General features: G+C 39.6%; 1 long non-coding RNA gene across 1 annotated transcript; it reads left to right on the top strand.

The window, feature by feature from the left end:
* The first annotated feature begins 296 nt into the window (after positions 1–296).
* Positions 297–19904, top strand: LOC137849468 (uncharacterized). The gene is made up of 9 exons (XR_011091904.1): positions 297–499; positions 2136–2250; positions 8753–8819; positions 9931–10021; positions 10558–12079; positions 12423–12495; positions 13375–13549; positions 17352–17498; positions 18103–19904. It is a non-coding gene; the product is annotated as an uncharacterized lncRNA (long non-coding RNA).
* Positions 19905–21134: the final 1230 nt, after the last annotated feature.

The following is a 21134-nucleotide window of genomic DNA, read 5'->3' as shown; positions in this document are numbered from 1 at the left end:
CTATTTTACTCATTCTATCCTTTGTTGTTCATAACCTCGACTGTTCACATCAAAAGTATTGCTAGAATCACGTTCTTACTTAAAAACTAACATAAAGGTGTTATCTGCTTTGCATATAATAAATTCAGTCTGACACTTTTTTTTTTAATATATATAAATTCTTCTATGCTAACTATTCACATGAAATAAATGTAATTGTAATGCAGGCTGAAGAAGATAGCCTTATACATGAAGGTGGTATTTCTGCATTGTGATGCTATCTAACTGCTTTGTTTGATTTAATTAATTTTTGTAAAAGATGTTTTTTTTTACAGCTTAGACCACTTTTTGAAACTCAGCTGGGACTGCTTCCCAGTGATGTGTTACAAAATTGATGCACCCCCTGTGTGGGGCCCACACAGACTCCCATTCAGGGCTTTCTTGCCTGACCCCAAGGGCTACACTTAAATTCACAGCATCCCTGAAACCCAGAATACATACCTTGCTTCTCTGAATTTATGTGAGTAACAAATGAATTTGTAATAGTTCTTAGACTGTAATGTTTGATGATCCCGACTGAGAGCAATTACATGTGTCATTAAAGCAACATGTAGCTGATATGAAATGTTCTAAAGATAGTAATACAGCCTTACGTGTCGTGTGACTGAGGAGCAAGGTAACATAAGCTCTTCCTTAATAGGAAGTTATTGAAAAACTAAACAAAAAAGCAGTACAGCACAAGTTGTTTTCTGAACAATTCTCTCTGAGCAATAGGAGGCTCCATCTTGAAATTAAATTGCTGGTTCACCCGGTTCATGAGCCTGGAGGTCAAAGGCGCACAGGACAATTAGAAGTCACTGGCTAACGATGAGGTGGAGAGCAAATTGAGAGATCTTCTGGAAGTGAACATAAGGACACACACACCTGCTGTGGGAGTCTCTGGATGCAAAAAGAACACTTTTCAGTTTTCAGGCTCCCAGCCTTAGAAAAAGACAAAAAAGTACGGAGATTCCTTTTTTTTTTTTTTTTTCCTTCTGAAAACAAAAAATTTCAAATAAAAGTGTTCCCTATTCCCTCTTCCCACCCAGCAATACCCAATAACCAGTGGTCTGTCTTTCCATTCAGGGCTGAACATATGCCAGATTTATTCGGAAGGGGCTTTGCAGGGGTGTGATGTGGGAGTATGTGCTATGAAGCTCCGTGTTAAGAGATAGGGGGAGCAAGCAGGGGCAGGGTGTGTGTGTGTGTGTGAAGGAGACTGAAAAACTTCTTTAGCTGGCTTATTCCTGGTAAATTTTTATCTGTTGCTTCAAAGGATCAAGAGCTACTGAATACAAATCTGCTATGGTTTGCACTGAATGGCCCTAGCTCAGTTCTTAGTCCAGCCCTATACCAGGAAATTGTGCGGCAAATTGGCCAAAGGATGTATTTTTCACTGATGCAAATGAAAATCTTGCTATTAATTTCAGTGGGTCAAATAAAGCTCCTCCTTGAACTTGCTTTTAAAATGCCTTGACCATGGATCTTTGAACACCTTTGGTAGCCTTTTCATTCCAGACATTTAAACAGCAATTAAACTCCAATTTCCATTTTCATTCAAGGATGAAAGTCAGAGTAAGTTTTTACATAACTCATATTTCCATGGTTAATTTTAATATGCAGATTAAACAAAAAAATTATGTGCTACTAGAAAAGTTCCTTTCCTTGGAAATCGCCTCACCAGCTTTTCCCCCATCCACTCATTTGGTGGCAGGCTGCAGGCCACCTTCCCTCTCCAGGTGGGATTTCAACATCCTCCCACCCACAGCCCTGCCTCCTCCGGTGCTCAACAGCATCTCCCCAGCAGGTCCAACTGGCTCTGACATCTGCAAGAGCCCTTCAGAAGCTGGGTCCAGGAAGTAAAACACGGTGACTGAAAGAGGCTTCTCCCAAGAAAAACAGGACATACATAGGAGCAGTATCACACTTGAGGAGGAAAACATTCAACGTCCTTCTGTGTTCTGTGTCTACAATCTGCTCTCGCCAAACTCATCTGATGAAGAAACAAATTGACACTGGAAACATTCCACTGACCACCGTGCTTCACGTACTGCGTGTGGCACATCAGCACGGGAGGACTCCCTGTTTCTAAAATTGGGCTGTCTCTTTATTAACAGATTCACTTACCAGGACACTGAGCCAGCAAATCAGATGCACACAGCTCGCCTGTCTGTGCTGCCTTCAAGCTCTGCCTTCCTGCAACATGTGCTCTTCTCTCCAAGGTCAGAGCAGGTAATTTTGGTGTGTAAGTCCCTGCAGGTGGCTGACTATCTGCTTTCATGCTGTTTATTGCACTGGTAATCTGTGAAGAGCTCTTAAAATGATTTATTTATGCTATGACAAAGGCACATGTAATATTCAAAAAGATAATGAAGTGTCTCCCAAGATTTTTATAGTTGATTTTAAAACTGCTTAGAAATCTACTTGTTTTGTGTTTCATCTCATTATTATTTGAAACAGATGAATTATTCTAGAATTTATAGTCACACAGTAATCAGAAAAGTATTAATGAATACAGATAATACTTTTCAAAATAGTATATGTATATACAGAAATTCCTACTTATTTTGTTTGTTTTAAAATTATTCACATTAAATATGAATTGCCTTATCTAAAGACATAATCAAGGGATTTCTTTTTCTTATGAGCAGTGACTATTGTCTTGATTCAGGAAGTAAAGTAAATACTTCAGAATATAGACTAACTTTCCAAATATAGAAAAAAAATGGGTGGGACAAATATTTGCTGCATCTTATATTACTTGCAAGAAGTAGTAGCTTTCCTTGTGTCATTGCAAATGATATAAACGTGTTATTGCTTGCTTGCTGGCATACAGGCTGGAAATAAACTTATTATCTATTTAATATATGCCCTTCCTACTAGATCTCAGGTTTCTATCCAATTGTTTAAAGAGTTACTCTTAACTTTCATACTGTGAGTTAAATCTCAGCCCCACAACCATCAGTGGGAGCTTTGCCATTAAATTAATTAGGACCAGGAATTCACTCAATCAGTGTTTCTTGGAGAAGACCTTAAATACTGTGTTAAAAATCAAATGAGAGAAATCTCAACCTACAAATATGTATGGCATTCATTTCTATCCTAACGTTAAATGACTTAAGTCAATACCCAGAGGCAGTTAAATTAAGCTTGGTTAGAGCTTTTACTTTCAGCTAAAAATTCAGCAACTCACATCCAGAATAGATTTTGTTTTCGCTAAGACAGAAACAGACTCCAGATATTTAGCCTGTGACATAGCTATGATAGTTATTTTAGACCATGCATCAGTCTACAGTCGATGGCTTAAGCTGTCAATGTCAAAGTCTTAAGGTTGTCTTAGAAGCCCTTCTTACTGTGCTGGAAAATACATACAGGTCTGTGGAAGGCACAGCGTGCAGGCATGTTTCCTGACAAAACAAGCAAATACTTTAGCCAAGGATTTCTGTCTTAAAAAGCTGTCGCTTCAGTGACAGCTGATCAGTAGTGCCCTTCCAGCTGAAGAAATTCAGTTGCCCCCTGACAGCATGAGTATTAGTAACTTCTTAATATACAACAGCGTTTTGAATTTGGAAATTACGTCAGTGATACTATAGCCTCTATGTACCACCCAATAATATGCAACATTTTCACAGATGCTAGCCTCCCAACCATTTGGCTTTCAATTGGAGCAGGAGGAAAATACTACAAACACACTACCTAAAAATACAGCCTTGCCATTTCTGCGAAAACCTCAATACAAACGCAAACTGGGATCATCAGAGTGAGGACGAGAGTGTTCAGTGCAGCACCCAGGCTGTGCAAACACGGCGTTGAGCCAACTTTATTTTCTCCTGGTTGGAAGCCTGTCAGGGCCAGTGTATAGCAGGGTTTAAAGGCTAGTGTAGATGCCAGCAGTCTCAAAGGGCTATTTGAGTAGCCAGGATTATTGGGGCATAAAGGAACCACAAAGCCCCTGCTCTCTGACTGCCATGTGCCAATAGCACACAGCAAGGGAGCAACAGGAGATGCTTCCAGCAGATAAAGATTTTATTTTTCCAAGGGAATTTCTTCATAACCAGCTCCTGTGGGATCCCAGACTCATGCAGATATGCCTCAGTTTACCAGGGCAATGATTCTGTAGTTTTGGGGAGACAGTTGAAGTGCTGCAGATTGCATTTTAGAGACGTGATGCTGACAAATTAAGTTCAAAGTCTTAGCAGGGCCCTTCCAAATGGCAGCTCTCCAGGGCTAGACAGTTATAGCAGTAAGTTCTATAAATCTTTTCAGAAGCTCCTTGGGCTTCAAATACTTCCAACATTTCGTCATACCCTTTAAACAGGGAAAATTGCCCAATCCCTTTTTGGAGGCCAGCATAATTATACTCTTGGAAAATAATAATAATAATAAAGTTTAAAAACCAGAGCACTGTAGTTCATACCATGTGATAGAATTAGTTAATTCACACAGTAAATACTGGCAAAAATGTTAATACAATGGCTGTCTTAGAAGCAGTCCTGAAAATGTATGTTGATGCAAAGAAGTGCAAAAAGAGCTTTTAAGAGATTTGTTTGGGGCTTTTCATTGTAGCTTGGGAGAAGTTTAATTCCAGATATAAAACTTCTGTCAAGCTATTGTACATATCTCACACTGCAATGTGCATTTCGTAATTTAAACATGTCCCAAACAAAACCAACTGGACAAAACTCTTGTGTTTCTTTCAATCTATTGCTTTTTCCTACTTCATATTTGCTTGCTACAGCTGTCCAGGTTAATTAGCATTTTGGAATATTTTGGAGGAAATACATGTGAATGCAAGTGTCAGAGAACTCCCTTCTCTTCTTCTACAGCAATAAAGCTGATCAAATTATTACAGCTAAATGCCTACAGGAGAGCTCACAGGACAGTATAAGCTATGTATCTGCAATTGGCTAACTCCTTGAACAATTCAAATACAGCATCACTTCTTTAAAAATGAAAGCTCTTGCGTGAATTTGCACTCTACAATAACACTCTAAAGAAGACTTCCTTTTCTTCTGTTGTGACTGAAGTAATCTTGGTAAAATTTAGCATCCATCCTCACATGCTGTGTGTTTTTCTTACAATTTTTTCTCAGACAAGCATAAAACAAAATAAATCAGATAGAACCTGGGACAGTTTTACATGGCTTCAAAAGAAGAAAATAATCAAACTAAAGAAGATTAAAAAAAGAAAGGAAATAATGATCTGACAGATTGAAAAAATGTGATGCACTGCATTTGGACCCTGTTATATTTCAGACTCTCACAATACCTTCACTTGGCAAGACATTAATCATTCTTCATTTATTTTTTACACTGATGGATGATGAAGGTGATTTTGGTGTTCACAAAATACTCTAATTAAATTAATTCATCTGACACAAAGTGCTGTCCTATTCTTACATGAAAAATGGGAGACAGATTTAGTGCCATTTATATCATCTTAATTGAATACTCACATAAATGAGTTGCTGGATTTGTGCCAAAATTTCAGGAAGGTAGAGAGCACAAAAAGAGTAGACCCAGAGGAATGCTGGACATGTGAGACTTTTCCTCAAGTATATGTTGTTGACAGTTCATAATTTCAGGTCAAGCAAATTCTTCTCTGGATTTCCTCTTATGGGTGTGATCTAAAAGAGAAAGTTTGGGATGATGAAGAAGAGAAACAACTTATCTGGGGATAAACGGGTAGTAACTGGAAGAAACCCATAGGTGTGGCTGCGATGCTGGTGTGTTTGCCATTTCAGCATTAGATGGTAGGACTGATGAAGCCAAAAGGCCAGCAGAGGTGAGGCCATTCCAGGCAAGTATATGCAAGCCAGAGGATGGAGCTGAGGAAGAGGATGTCTCTGTGAAGCAACAGTTTCTCCTCACAGGGAGAAGAGCAGCAGTAGCACAGAGTAACGCCAAACCTGAAGAGATCAAATTGCCTCAATTTCAACAAGTAGCTAATTATATATATATACAGTCAGTAAAGAAATTGTATATTCTCCTGTGAATTAAAAAATGCATACTTTCAACAAAATCTCAGCAAGGTTTGCATAGCACCTTAAAAAAAAAACAAAGCCTATATTTAAATGAGGAATACTCACAGAGCCAAGGTACATGGACTGTGAGGAAAAAGGAGCTTAGCCTGTTACAGTACTTAAATACTGAATCATTTCCAGTATTCTGTGCCAGATAATCATTCAAATGTAAGTTGTACCAGTATGATCTGATACGTCAAGAAACAAGCAAGTTACATCAGTAGTCTTGATCTTATCTGAACACAAAACCTGTGTCTCTTTTTTTTGTGTTCACTGTATCATTTCCCAAAGTTTTTTCTCATGTTCCCTTCCCAGATGAACTTCTCCATTCATTGTCTGCTAATTCCTCTATACAATTAGCATGCCCCAGTATAATTCCTTTAGTTCATTGTTTGCTGCCTGAGCGCAACCCCAGAATTTGTTTAGTTGTCCTTCTAGTAGCCTGAAGGCTATTTCAGTCACTAAGAGAGTGATTCGATTGCTTAACTTAGGTACCTGATGCTATTTGAGAAGCTCTGGGGTATCTAAGCCACCCATCAGAGACTGATAATACAGGATCTGTGGGAGTCCTACACACTTGGCAGGTAGAGATGAAGATGGGTGACCTTTGCTTCATTTGAAGTTATGCAAGATGCCTGTATTTGGGTAACTGAACTGAGCCCCAACAGCTGATTCTTATGTGTATTATTGTACTTTTCAGTTTAACTATAAACCAATGTTTTCATGCCTAATGCTGTAAATTTCTTCTTGCAATCTGTTTTCTGAAAAGCAATTAACAGGTAATTATACTCTACTTCATCTTTAGCTCATGTATGGGAAACTCAAGCACAGGGAGTTAGAATAACATTCAGAAATAAACTGTTATTTACACATTTATTCATTTACCATATTTAACATGCATCATTCAGTTTCTAAGCTTGGCTTTCTGTATCCATAGAAACTGAAGAACACTAAAAATGGCATCACTTATTTCCTTTTTTGTTTACTGATCTTGAAAAGATTTTCTGAATCTGCAGTGCTGTATCGTATCTCACGGGTATTGCTTTCAATCTACTTTATGTCAAGTGCTGTATATGACTTAAAAAACATATAATATACTTCATATTTTAGCAATAAAACTGCACCAATGGTTCATTGTGGTACTATTGTTTCATGTCATTGCATTAAAAAAAAATTGTGCTCCTTGGTTATTCTGTCTACACTATGAGTAGATGTCTTGTGCATTCCTGTTCCATAGTTTTACCATTTTTCATAGCTTGCTACATACCTTTCTTTCTTGACTGTTACTGAGAATGATGTTTGCAGGAGGAAATAGATGGTAAAGACCTGATGTTAGAAAAATACTTGGCACCTCAAAGCAGTTCCTATGGCAACTGAGGCCTACAGTGGTACTAGAACATCTATGAATCCTTATGTCATTTTTAAATATGGTGTTTTTGCAAGTGCAGTTAATTTTGAAAATACCACATCATACCAATTTTTCTCTGTTAAATTTCATAGACATACATGAACATATGTACAGTGTTTCTAGAAGCAGACTTCTTTTGATATCATGTCATTAGACAACAATTGTCATACCATATTACTGCCAGATTTACAAAATTTAATCCTGTTAATATTAAAAAAGGGAGAGAGTGGTCAAATATGTTCAAGTGTTTTATCTTGAATGATTTATTTATTTATTCGTTTTAAATGAAGCATGGTTGTAACTATACCTAAGACTAAAAACTCCTTATTCTTCTTCACTGCCTTGTTAGTATATAAATACATGCCCAGTTAAAAAATTAACTGTGTATGTATTTTCCTGTGTGAGTTGCCTCCACTTTCTGAAACAGTCCCTGGACTAGGTTAGAAAACAGTAGTCTTGCCTAGGAGCCTGAGGTGAATCTTGAGATTTGTTGCTGGTGCTGGAGTTTGCCTGGCCAAGGTTACCCGTCTGGCTAGGGCTGAGCTTGAGCTTCTTCACATCCCTGGTACCAGCATCCAGCCTGCCCCTGCTTCTGGGTCCCACCTGGGGCAGAAGGGATAAAACAGGGACAGTAGGGTAGTCAGTGGAGAGTCATTTGTCTTACAGGCTGGGTGAAGGGAATTTTCCACATTAATTCATCTCTAGAAGTGTATTTCCTCTTGCTCTCATGAGAATTGCTTTTTTTTTTTTTTTTTTTTTTTTTTTTTTTTTTTTTCTACAGAAGTTTCTCTTATGCTTCAATTGGTTTCTTGTTCCAGGCTGTTTCCACCTCAACAGTTGACTACAGAAATTTAACATTCAAATTCTTCTGTCAGGGAGATACAGGAGCAAGAGTCTTGTCAGAAAAATGAATATCCATGCAAGGGGTTTCATGATACAATGTTTTTTAAAGTAATAATTGCTTTCTAGTGTTCTTTCTCAGCCATTGTGTCTTTTGTGCTTTCCCCTAGGATGGTCTTTTAATAATATAATGCAAATGCAGCAAAGTAATTGAAGAATCTATTATCGTATACCATTAGGATCCTTAAAAAGATATTTCAGTTTGTGTTTATGTCCTGCTTCCTACCTGAGCCTAGGTGGGGGACTACAGTCACCTCTACTGCGATCAAAGAAGCCATGTGCATACCATTCTTCATTGTATACTGCACAGAAAGGGGCCTGGATTAGTGTCTCTCACAGAACCTTCACTGCTTTTAGATTATATTTTTATTACAAGTTGTTTTCCTTCTATTGTCCTCATTTAGCATGACACAGAAGAAAGCGTAATCGTCTGGGAGATTTGTCTGGAAGTAGAGAAGTAGAAGACACCAGGTGACATCCTTTTCCACCACAGGCACTGCATCAGAAATATGTGTCCACATAAAAAGCTAAAGGCCTTATAATTCAAGGTTTTGTTCTATAAGTGTAAAGCAAAAGTGACATCCAGTGGTCTGCAAATCCAGACTGTTTGGAGTTCATATTACAAAAGCACTGCAAAATGTTTCAAACAAAATTTCGTCTTCTTAGCTGACTTCTGTGAATTTGTTATACAAATTATATATATTTTATATATTCAAAACAGACTTCATTAGTCTCTTTTATAAAGTTATAATTTGACTTAAAAAATGAAATCATGTTGCTAAAGTTGTGAACAAATTTGGCGTGAACATATAAGGTCCTCAACTGTAGTAAATAAAACATTTCAAATTTGCATGGAAGTCAAAAAGGAGAAAGGTTAACTTTACAAAGACTTGAATGCTTCATTCTTGACACAGAATTTATGCAATGTTTTGGAATAGTTTTCTAAAGTTACTTTAACACAAATGTAGACATTTTGTAGAAAATTTTGTAAATGTGAGTAAATAATGAGCCTGTTTAGCCTTCTGGCTAAACATTTCCCAGACTATTCTGCAAAGCAAACCAACAGTTCTGAGCAAAACTGGGCTAGCCACTCATACAAATGCCGCGATGGGAGGGAACATAAGCCCCCACATGAAAGAGTTAAGAGCATCGATAGCCTGAAATCAGGGCACACAGAGATGCACTAGACAATGACATTTTGCACACCAAAAGTATTTTGTACTCTGTGCTTCTGTACTGCCTTCTTAACCAAGACTGATTTCAGATAGATAAACCTGCCCATATAACTCTGCTAATGCATTTCTGTCCAGAACTGCTGAAAGGGTTTTTATTCTATGAAGAGCCCACAGCTTTCAACTGCTGGACTTCTGCCTTTTTGATACTCAAGGCTATCATTACATAGAGTAAATTTCAGAAAATAAATGGGAGAAGACAAAAAAAAAAATAAAAGCAATCCCATCACTCTCCACTTGTGATTCAGATGTACCTAAATAAATAGGCCTTTCTGTATTCAATAAATTTTAATAATAGTTGAAGAAAAATTAGTAAAACACTAACTTTTTTGACTTCTTTTCAGGGCAAGAGTGGCTCCCATCCTGACTTAGGGATAATGGGACTGAGGTGGTACTGACTCTTCTATTGCCACCACTGCAGTTACATCTGCTGGACTAGAGGTACATTTCATAAGGGGTTGGTACTTTTCCAATTAAAAAATAAATAAATAACAGATCCCTGTCCGTTTGATGTACCAATCAGGCAACTCTGTAATCAACCTTTCTGCAGATGGACATTCTTGTTTGGGTGACTTTCATTTGCAGCACAAAGCTAAAAGAGGAAAGAGAGTTTAACTAGGACACAGCCACCAAATTTGGCAGTGTTCCCTTTGAATATTTTTCTAAGGATTTTGTCCATATGAGTTCTGAGAGCAAATGCCAAATGACATGCAGGAGAAAAAGATTAAGCTGATAAAACTGCAGCAGTTTTTTCCTACTATTTTGGCTGTCTGTGGTACACAAATTACATTTTTTTTTCTTGATTAAAATGAAAGGAAGTAAAAGTAGGTACTAGCCTTCCTTTTAATTAAACTGATTAAAATAGACCATCTGCATGTCTTTCCTTTTTATTTCATATTTCACTAGCCAAATGGGATCCCAAAAGCACTATGTTGCAAGATAGGATATCTCTAATGAGATAGCAATTTTTTTTGCAGGTATCTGTTCATTTTATCTGGACGCCGTATTGTTAATAGTCTCCTCTGCCCAGGCAGCTGTGCCTGTGACAGCAGAACAACATGTTCCCTCCAGTACAGCCTGTGGAGTTATTTCATGTCCGACAAGAGATAAAATGTAAGCTACTTAAAAGGAACCTCCAAATCACCCTGTAAAAGGAAACTGCAGAGAGACAGGCTGCTGGCAAGAAGAGAGATCAAAGGGCTATGTTAAGGACTTATAGACTATATTTCTCTTTCATCGGGCCAGATTATGCAACCTACCAGGTGCAGAATACTTGCAGTTTCTAAGGGGTGAGCAAATATTGTAGATATGCGTGGAGTGAATACCTTCATTTCAATGACACACTCGGAAAACAAAGTCATTTTGCATGGAGGTCAGGATGTGGAGGGAACAGGTGCCAGACGCAGATATTTCAGATGGTTCTTCCACACTTTGTAGCAGGCAAGGGAAAAGATTTAATCTTCATTGTTACAGGGGTCGGTGGATATTTCCCTTCCCTGTTTAGCTAATATTTACTAAAAAGGGAGGGGGACAACCTGGTAATATATTTTTCAGTTTAAGTATTCCTGCAGAGCAGGGCCGTGGGGAGCTGGAGCCCGGCCCTGCTGTGGCCTTGCTGAGGCCGTGGCAGACAGGCCCAGGGCTGATGCGGGGTCCTGGGCCTGGGGCACGTGGGGGAACTGTGAGGCAAGGGACAGAGACACAGCAGGGGGTGCCCTCCTGGCCCTGATGCCCCTTAAGGGTGGGTTTAAATGGAGAAAGCCACTCATCCCACCCTAAAGCAGATTAATGGTTTCCACTGGGTGCCTAACTTTCAGTCAGCTACATTCACATGAGGTTAATCCCCCACAGCAGATCTCGGCTTAGTCTGTCTAATGCTTCAGGACGAATTTTATCAGGCTTCATTCTCGCTAGCAGATTTGGGAATCTTAAAACTTAAGTGCTTATGTTTTCTTTCCTCCAGCCCTTTGTCACTTGTGTGACTCGTGTGAGCCATCTGGTAGCAGATGTCCTTTGAGGAGAGTTTGGCTGCAAAAAGGCATTAAACACTTTGGCCTTCTCAGCATCTTCTGTTTATATCTTTCCTCCCCTCAGAGCAGCAGACCAAAGCTTTCTCAGCCTTCCTCTTACCAGTAGTGCAATTACAGAAGGATTTCCTGTTACCCCTTACAGTCACAGCCTTTCTGCTTTTCTCCTCCATAACAATGTGTTACTTTTACTGTTGCAGCTATGGTGGCTTTTTAAGCTGCCGTCTTCTGCGTCTGGATGGGTAGCAGAACCTTCCCCAGCAGTGGCTTGCTTATCCAGCCTCTGTTCTCCCAGCCTATTTGTTTCCCTGTGGCTTTACCTATCACCCTTTGGGGATGGTGAAATGTGCTTTTTTGAGTATCTATTGCCTCATACTTTTCCTCTTTTCACAAAATAGTGAACTCCACAACTACAGAAGCAGAAGGCTGCTCCCATCATGACCTCTACACTTGTTGAACAGTTAACGCCATTGTAATATTTTTCCAAATACTTGAAGTACTTCATTACCAACAAGTCCTTTGGATGTAGAAATATAAAAACATTCAGAAATCAAAATTAACTTCATAGAAGTTAATTCTATTAACTTTCAGAATAGAAAAGGTTCTTGCTTTTAAGTGTTTAAAAATGTAAGTCACCCTTGGTACAGTAGACTCAGTTCAAAGATAAAGGTAAATACAAATCTTAGGTCTTTTGTTCGAATTGAGCGAGCTGTTGGAAATGTGAAAACCGTACACAGCTTTCTAATACGTTTTGTACTTAACTAAACTCTTTTTTTTTTTTTTCCTAAAAAATAAATAATAATTTAAATCTATAGGATCTCAACTGCAGCCCAATGAAACCAATGGATAATTACTTGCATTTGCTGATGGGTTTTCACTATGTCTGAGGTATGGAGCAAGATTCAATGTAGAATGCTCTATCTTTTATGTTAAATCTCTATGAACAAATTTGAGAGGGACAATTTTATTTCTTGCTTATATACATAATACTATTATCTTCATGATTACCAAGTCATATTTTATTGGTTTTACAAGAAGCATAGAGTATTCCTAAAAAACACAACACATTATTAATGATCTTGAACACAGATGTTGTAAAATATAGACTAAAATACCGCTCTAAAGTAAAAATAATAGTTTCTTGACATTGTCTTTAGCTTCGCTGTCTTTCTGAGTAATTTATACTGCTTTAAAGTGTTAACAAACAAATAAATGTTATGATAAATTACCAAAATATTGACACAATTCTTTACAAGCACAGTTCAGTGCTAGGAACATAAGAAAAAAGAAAGAAAGCAAGAAGGCAGGAAAAAAAGAAAGAAAGACAAAGAAAGAAAGAGAGAAAGAAGGTAGAGCGGTGTTTTGTCTTATTTATTTTTCTTTCTTTACACAAAGTGCAAAACCCTAAAAAGCTGTTTAGAAAAGGAGACAAAGCACTATTTTATCTCCTGCTCTTTATTTTCTCAGTAGTAGCAAAACAAGGATAACAAAAGTTTGAGCTAACATCCCCAAAGCTCTAAACAAAATTTGGGTGAATATTTCTAAGTGAAAAAGCATACATGTCAAAATGAATCTTTTGATGAAAAGAAAGTATATCTGTACTTTTATGAAAATAAGACCTTTGAAATTAAAAAAAAAAAAAAAAAAAAAAAAAAAAAAAAAAAGGACCAGAACCAAAAGATTATTTCTAATAACATAAAATGTTTGCATCCACTTGTGTGAAATGACAGCATTCAGTATTTCCAGATTTTTGTTTCTTTATTCCAGGGAATACTTTGCAAATGAAGCTTGTACCATTCTGGACAAAGCTGGGACAATGTATGGTACTGGGATGCCAAAAAGAATGTTTTATCCTTCATTGGAAATAGACACTGTATTTATAAAGGAGAACTAACAGGTTGATAAGGATTTTGCTTAGAAAGTGATGAAGTATTTGAGAGAGGTGTGCATATTTCAGCAGATCTTGATTTAAAGCAGATCAAAATCTTTGGCTGAGCAGCCCAGCACCTAACCACACACAAGCTGAGGAAGCTGCATGCCGCATGGGTACTGTGTGTGTTAGCATTCCAGCTCCTGCTCCCAGACAAAAGCAGCCTTCATTTAAACTGAGAGGTATTGAGTAACAAGCCTCTGCATAGCACAACAAACTGAACACAACTGTCTCAAGTGAGACTCTATTAAAGCATGGGAAATTTGCCACCTCCCCAGGATTTATCATTTTAATTGGAACAAGACAGATTCCATCAATGATGACTGAACAGAGCATCAAGAAGTATTTTTTCTTTAGCAGCTGTTATTATGCAGGAGAGACAGAGAGCTGGAGTAGGGGCAGAAACCCTTTTCAGTGTAAACAGATAGCCATCTAATCTGCAAAAGACGGGCAGGAGAAGAAGGGAAACAGGATCTTTCAGATATAATTAATACTGAAAAAGCAAAATAATGTCTTTTCCAAAGACCTTATATAGCCACATCAAGCTTTGGTTACCTTTCTGTTAGTACTTCAGTAACTTCCAATTCTTGTTGGCATATTTGAACAAGAGTCTTCAAAGATTCATTCTTTGACCTTCCCAGGTGCTGCTCTTTTAGAGTTTCTTTTTATAAGCAGTAAGTTAAGTAGGGATCAAAGAGGACCACCATCAAGAAGGAAAAGACAGTATGCCTTGTTATATATATGGTATTTTCATGTTGCTAAATTAAAGTAATTCAATATTGCACCCTCTAGATTGATATAAGAGACCATAACAATTAAGTTTAAGGTTATAATTTTAATCATAGATGAAGCTTAATGGCCATTTTTTCCAATGTCTCATAGTCTATGTGGAAATTATATATTATTATTGAGCAGAACAGCACAGTACTTAAAGCAGGTTAACTTTTAATGCAAACCTGTTTTCTGCTGTCCAAAAGATCTCTAATAACCCACTGCTTACTAAACTGAAAATCACTATGCCATTCTCTGAATACATACTGATTTCAGAGCAGATGATATAAGATTAAGGACCTAGCCATCAGAGTGCAATAAACAAAACAAAACATGTCTGGAACATAGGCTTCCACTTCAGGACACAGGGACATGGACATGTAGAGGTAATCTAAAAAATACTTATCAGACATTCATCTTGAAATCCACCATAGAACAGCAATGGTCAGCAATGACTGAAAGACAAATAATAAAAAATAAAATAAAATCACAAGATGACTGTGCCACTGTGATCCACATCTGAATACTGTGATCAGTTTTGGAAAGCAGTGGTAGAAAAATCTTAGAGATGAGCAATACATATGACCATTTGAGAACACTTTATGGATCAAAATTTTCACCTTGAGAAAGATACACATGAAGAAGACATGCTAGGGACCTACAAGAACATGGTTGGTATCAAGAACAGAATAATGATTCATTATTTCATAGAATCATAGAATGGCTCGGGTTGGAGGGAACCTTAAACATTACCTAGTTTCAACCCCCCTGCCATAGGCAGTGATGCCACACCCTAGATCAGGTTGCCCAGGGCCTCATCCATCCTGGTCTTGAATGCCTCCAGGGATGGGGCATCCACAAACTCTCTGGGCAACCTGTTCCAGTGCCTCACCACCTTCTGAGGGAAGAATTTCCTCCTAATCTCTAATCTAAATCTCCCCTCTTTTAGTTTAAAACCATTCCCCTTTGTCCTGTCATTATCCAATTGAGCAAAGAATCTCTCTCAGTCTTTTTTATAAGTTCCCTTTAAGTTCTAAAATGTTGCAATGAGGTCCCACCAGAGCTTTCTCTTCTTTAGGCTGAACAGCCCCAGCTCTCTCAGCCTTTCTTCATAGGAGAAGAAATTTCTTTATTACAATAACGGACACCCAATAAAATTGGTAGACAGCAAACTGAAAACAAAATGAGTTTTCATTGTTGTTTTACTTAATGTAAAGTAATTGAACTGTAGAAATTATAAGTCAAAGTACAAATAAATTTAAAAGAGGTGTGATGAATTCAGGGAGTGGTGATCCAAAGCTGCCTACTAAACAGGATAATCCATGTGCAGTTTCCACTGGAGGAAGAGCTAATTGCTAGCTTTTCACTGGATAAGTGAGAAAAGAAAGAAAGAAAGAGGTGTATTGGTTCATGTGCTTCTCCTTCACCCCCCCCCTTTTTTTTTTTTTTTGTCTCACGCAACCACTGTAGGAAATAGGATACTGAGATACTTCATTAGCTACACATGACTTAAAATAAGAAATAAAATGAAGGCATTTAAATCACTACAGAAAAAACAAAACAAAACAAAACAAAACAAAACAAAAAAACATTTGTATTTTCATTACAGTAAGGACTCTTGCACAATTAATCTGACAAGCAGTCGTTTTTGAGTGATGCACCATGTCTACATCTCATATCCTTCATTGTCAATCATTAGGAGGTTAGTGCAAGAAAGAGTATGTTTTAGTTCTCAAAGCTAAACTTGTTCCCATGTCCTCATTAATTGTAAAAGCATAATGAAGACTGATTCAATGCAACAAATGGGTTTTGATTAAATAACGTCATACAGAAACACCAGACAAGCCAAAACACCATCTTGTAGAGTTGTATTCCCCTCCAGTCCTGGTAGAGATTGAAACTATCTGTGTAATATATCATAATTAAATCAATTTCTGCTAATCACTTCAGCAAAAATACTCAGTCCGTGGTAAGTAGTAGGCTAAAGGGTAGGATGCTGACAGTTGCTGTCATGGGTTTGCAGGAGTACAATGCAGGAAATTGCCAGACCTCCCGTTTTCACATCTCCCAATGCACAAGGGACTGAAAAGAGGTATAGTTTTCCCATGGAAATAATAAATAAAAACAAAAACAAACTTAAATTCTCCTACTCATGAAACTTAAATTCTCACTGCCTCCTACACTTTCCTGTGAGTTAAAACACCAGTTGCATCCTGACCGGCTCTTGGCTTCTCGCAGTTACCCACTGTCAGCTCCGAAATCTGCAGCATATTAAAAAACACAAGCTGAGGACAGCCCAAAGTAAAGTGAATTAAATGATGATAAATATTGCAAGAAATACACTTATAACTCAGTAAATCCATACCCTTTTTATTCACTTCTTTAGTAGAATTTCTACTTTGAGATACCAGAGGGGGGAAAAAAAAAATAAAAGGTCAGGGAGAATTTAGATAAAAATATAATGCACCTTGGTTTGAGCATTTATGATCATCTAAAAACCTAGCTCCACAAACTACATGCAAGTGTAACATGGTTCAAGAGAAAAGCAGAATAAAAATAAAAATCTATCATATCAGCCAATCTCTATTTCAGGAAGTGATGCAAACACAGTCCGCAGCGAAGTTGTACCTCCCAAAATATTCTGCCACCCACAACATTGTGTAACTTTCTTCTAACATGAAACAAAGTTGTGCTTAGCTACTGTCAGCACCAGCTAATTGCACCACATGTAACCTCACCAAACGTTAAAAAACAACTAACAGATGATGTTATTTCCCTCCCTCTGCAAAATCGTGTCTGATTAAGCTCGTGTTACAAAGCCCTACTATATCAGAAACACGCCCTGCAGCTCCTGGTAGGAAAGCTGCCTGCTCCACACTTCACTGAAGGGAAGGGAAAGGTTGATTTGCTCAAGAGCTGTTAGTGTTTGTGATCCTGCTTCTTTTGCACTACTGGTGCTTCTCTAATTTTAACTCTGTTGTTTTTGTTTCATTTCTCTTATTTTTCTCTCCCATCAGCTAGTTTTCTTTTTATTCCTGTCTAGCCACAATTTCCAAAACTGAATAAACAACGGAAACGTATGGTCAAGTGACAAAACTCAACACCTAACACTTAATTTGAGGCAACACTTAGTCGCAACTGACAAATGGCTCTATTGCATCATTTTTAATTTGTCTACTGCCACAGTAAGGTTCGTATATAATATCCAACTGCTTTACCTTAAAACTGGTACTTATTTTCAATATGCCTCTACACAAACTGCTTCCCTGGCAGAGTGATGGCTGCCTCGAAACTCTTGTACCAGAGAGGTGGGCCTACAACCAGGCACAGAGCCGGGGGCTACTTATCCTGTTCTTGGGACAGCCATTTTGTGTTTTTCGGTTGCCCCATGGCTGCGAGGCCACAGCTTCCCACTGCCGCTGCAGCAGCGGTTCATCTGTTCTTGCTTTCCTGCTCGCTGAGCGGGGCTGGTGGCAGGAAGCCACAACTGCTCTGTGTGTTTATCTCTCCCCATCTCACAGCCCTGACAGAGCAAGGCTATTTGGATAGCAAGAGGCTATGGTAACCAAGCAGCCACAAAATCTAAAAGGGACGTTTCCCAGCTACTGACACTGCTAAGAGTAACTGCAAAAACAAGTTTTGTAACACAACAAATATATATGTATACACGTATATATATATATATAAACGTGAATGAAGTGAGAAAAAGCAATAGCAGCTTTTGAGTAGTTGCTTTACTTACATAATCTTAAAATAAATCTTCCTGCTTTAGAATAAAAATCTGCTTTTCCTAGGGACTGTGTGTGACTGACAAGGATATCAGCAGCAACTTCAAATTTCAACATCTCCAAAGTTCATCTTGAGCCCTCATGCCTTTACATGGCTAGTTCAGGCTCCTCTCTCTAGCAAGGAGCTCCCGTTCCCTTGGGTAATCACCAGATGATGGCCTTTACGAAGCAGCCAGAGCCACTGGACCCTTCTGGCCTGCTTAACACCTCCGCTCTGGAAGAGGCATCTTGATCAAACACCACCGGGCAGTTACAGAAGACTTGTCAGGGGCAGGCTCATGGTGTGAGCTCCACACCTAGGTCCCAGCCTTCCCAAAGGATCTTGGTCTGTGGTAGCCTGCGGGGTCAGGAGCAGGCTTGCAGCACAGGCCAGGACCTGCAGGCACCACGGGGCAGCCTGAGCTCTCAGTTCCCTTCTCTTATTTTCATTTATTAAACAAACAACGCTGCTGACCGCAACAGGCTCCAAGTAGAACTAACAAATGGTCATGAGACAACAAAAAGGGCATTTCAAAGATGAAAGGGGTATGCTCGCGTTCCTGCAGAGGTGAACTCCTGCTGCTGCGTGCACGACTGCCCTCCTCAGCCTTGCAGCCCGTGTGGCCAGGGGCCAACCATGGGGGTTGCACAGCCTGGGGTCTGCTCTGAGGAGGTGTTTGTGCATACGTGGCTTTTTCAGTTGATGGGTGAGATTTCCTGGCTGCCTTTTACCACTTCAGTGGTGCAGAGCAGTCATAAAGTTTAATTGCCCAATTAAGCAGGGTTTACAGTTGCTTTGCATTGCTAGAGTGCCACAGCGCAGATTGAATAAACCAGGGAATCAGTCCCATATATTATTTTTTTTTTTTTGATCAGGAAAAAAACACATGGGCTAAAGTAACTTAAATAGAGAGGTGGGTTTAGCTTGGAGTGAAAGGTATGGATTTGAGCATTGTGGGACAAGTTGAAAGCGAAGATCCCTGATCTCTCCTGTTGTGGTTGCAGCACAGCCAGGAGGGAGCAATGGGTGCACAAGCACAGTGCCTTAAGGGCTGTGGGATGGGGAGGGAGGAGGACAGACTGAAGGTGGCTCCCAAATGAAGAGAAACAACTTTTTAGGAGGGAGTCATGGGAAAAGGCAACAAACAAACAAACAGAAACCAAAACCCAACCCAGCACACAGGCAGCAATGACACTTTTCAAATGGAGACTTTAAGGGGGAGTGGCGTTCAGTGAAAGCCACAACAGATTATGGCTCAGACAGCCTCAGCCCACAGCTCTGCCTCCCACCACCTGCCTGTTCTCCAGGTCCCTGTCCCATCTCTACACCCACTCCTCATGGGTTCCTGCTTCTTTCCAAGCCTCCTGACTGGGGGGGTGATGCCAAATGTGTAAGCCCAAGTACAACGAACTCTTTAGGATACTGGAGGCCTCTAGAGAAAATTTGACTAGACATAAATAGCACAGTTACCTAAATACTAGTAGGCACCTCAGTAAAAGTGGCTTCATAATTTCAAGAAAGCTGCTTCATTACTGTCAGGCTAATATATATTTATATTATTTATATAACTTAGCAGGTTGCTGACAATGTAAGCTATTGGCTAGAGCATAATTTCTCCAGCTGCCCATTGCAGCTACCAGAGGATGAGCCATGGGAATGTTCAAAAGTCCAGAAACTCACAAAAAATGATCAGTTCACAATATCTTATATTGTACTGCCAGGACTTTAAGGCATAAGCATTCTTCTTGACACGTAGGTAGTATCCAGGGATTGCAGGATTTTCAGAAAAAGAAAAATCAAAAAGAAAACTTGAAAAAAAAAAAAACACGGAGAGGAGAGGAGAGGAGAGGAGAGGAGAGGAGAGGAGAGGAGAGGAGAGGAGAGGAGAGGAGAGGAGAGGAGAGGAGAGGAGAGGAGAGGAGAGGAGAGGAGAGGAGAGGAGAGGAGAGGAGAGGAGAGGAGAGGAGAGGAGAGGAGAGGAGAGGAGAGGAGAGGAGAGGAGAGGAGAGGAGAGGAGAGGAGAGGAGAGGAGAGGAGAGGAGAGGAGAGGAGAGGAGAGGAGAGGAGAGGAGAGGAGAGGAGAGGAGAGGAGAGGAGAGGAGAGGAGAGGAGAGGAGAGGAGAGGAGAGGAGAGGAGAGGAGAGGAGAGGAGAGGAGAGGAGAGGAGAGGAGAGGAAAGGAAAGGAGAGGAAAGGAAAGGAAAGGAAAGGAAAGGAAAGGAAAGGAAAGGAAAGGAAAGGAAAGGAAAGGAAAGGAAAGGAAAGGAAAGGAAAGGAAAGGAAAGGAAAGGAAAGGAAAGGAAAGGAAAGGAAAGGAAAGGAAAGGAAAGGAAAGGAAAGGAAAGGAAAGGAAAGGAAAGGAAAGGAAAGGAAAGGAAAGGGACACTGCACTGGAGTGATAAAAAAAAAAAGCAAATGTGGAACCTAAGTTATTAAAGGAAAATATTGAACATCAGAAAGCTTGAATTTGTTTATAACCTTTATGAAGATCTTACAAATGTTGCAGTTTTGTATAGGTCCCAAGCAACATAATGCACACTACTATATGCCTGTTAGGGACCTGAGGGCTCCCATGATCCCTGAAGCCACTGCCCAGCCTCCCCTGGGGCTCCCCTGCCATGATCCAGGACCCCATTTCAGCCCCCAGGCCATCTGCCTGTCCCCACCTGAGCTATGTAGCTTCTGCAGCTCTGTCTCTGGCCCTATCTCTTGCATGGACCCTGGACCTGCTTCACCTCTTGCCAGGTCTGTTGTTGAGGGACCCTGTTACCAGCCCCAGCTCAGCCCCCATGGGGTGATGCCCATTTAGGGGAGCACTGCAAGTGCTGGCTCACCCTCAGCTCCTGGCTCATCCCACTGTGACAAGCAGCACCTCTCCTGCTGCTCCCAGACACAGGTTGTTTGAAAGTTGTTGTGTTTTGGATCCACTTCAAGCACATTTAGTGCAAACACACTTCTGTTTAATATGCCCACCATGTAAAGATGGGGTTTGAGGTGTAGATCTCCCTAGGGGGTGATGGAAAAGTTGAGGGAGCTTTCGCCCCATTGTAGCTGGTAGT

The sequence above is a fragment of the Anas acuta genome, chromosome 1, assembly GCF_963932015.1.
Source record: "Anas acuta chromosome 1, bAnaAcu1.1, whole genome shotgun sequence".
NCBI classification, from domain to species: domain Eukaryota; kingdom Metazoa; phylum Chordata; class Aves; order Anseriformes; family Anatidae; genus Anas; species Anas acuta.
Note: the sequence above shows the minus strand (reverse complement) of the source record. Positions and strands in the feature narration are given on the sequence as shown.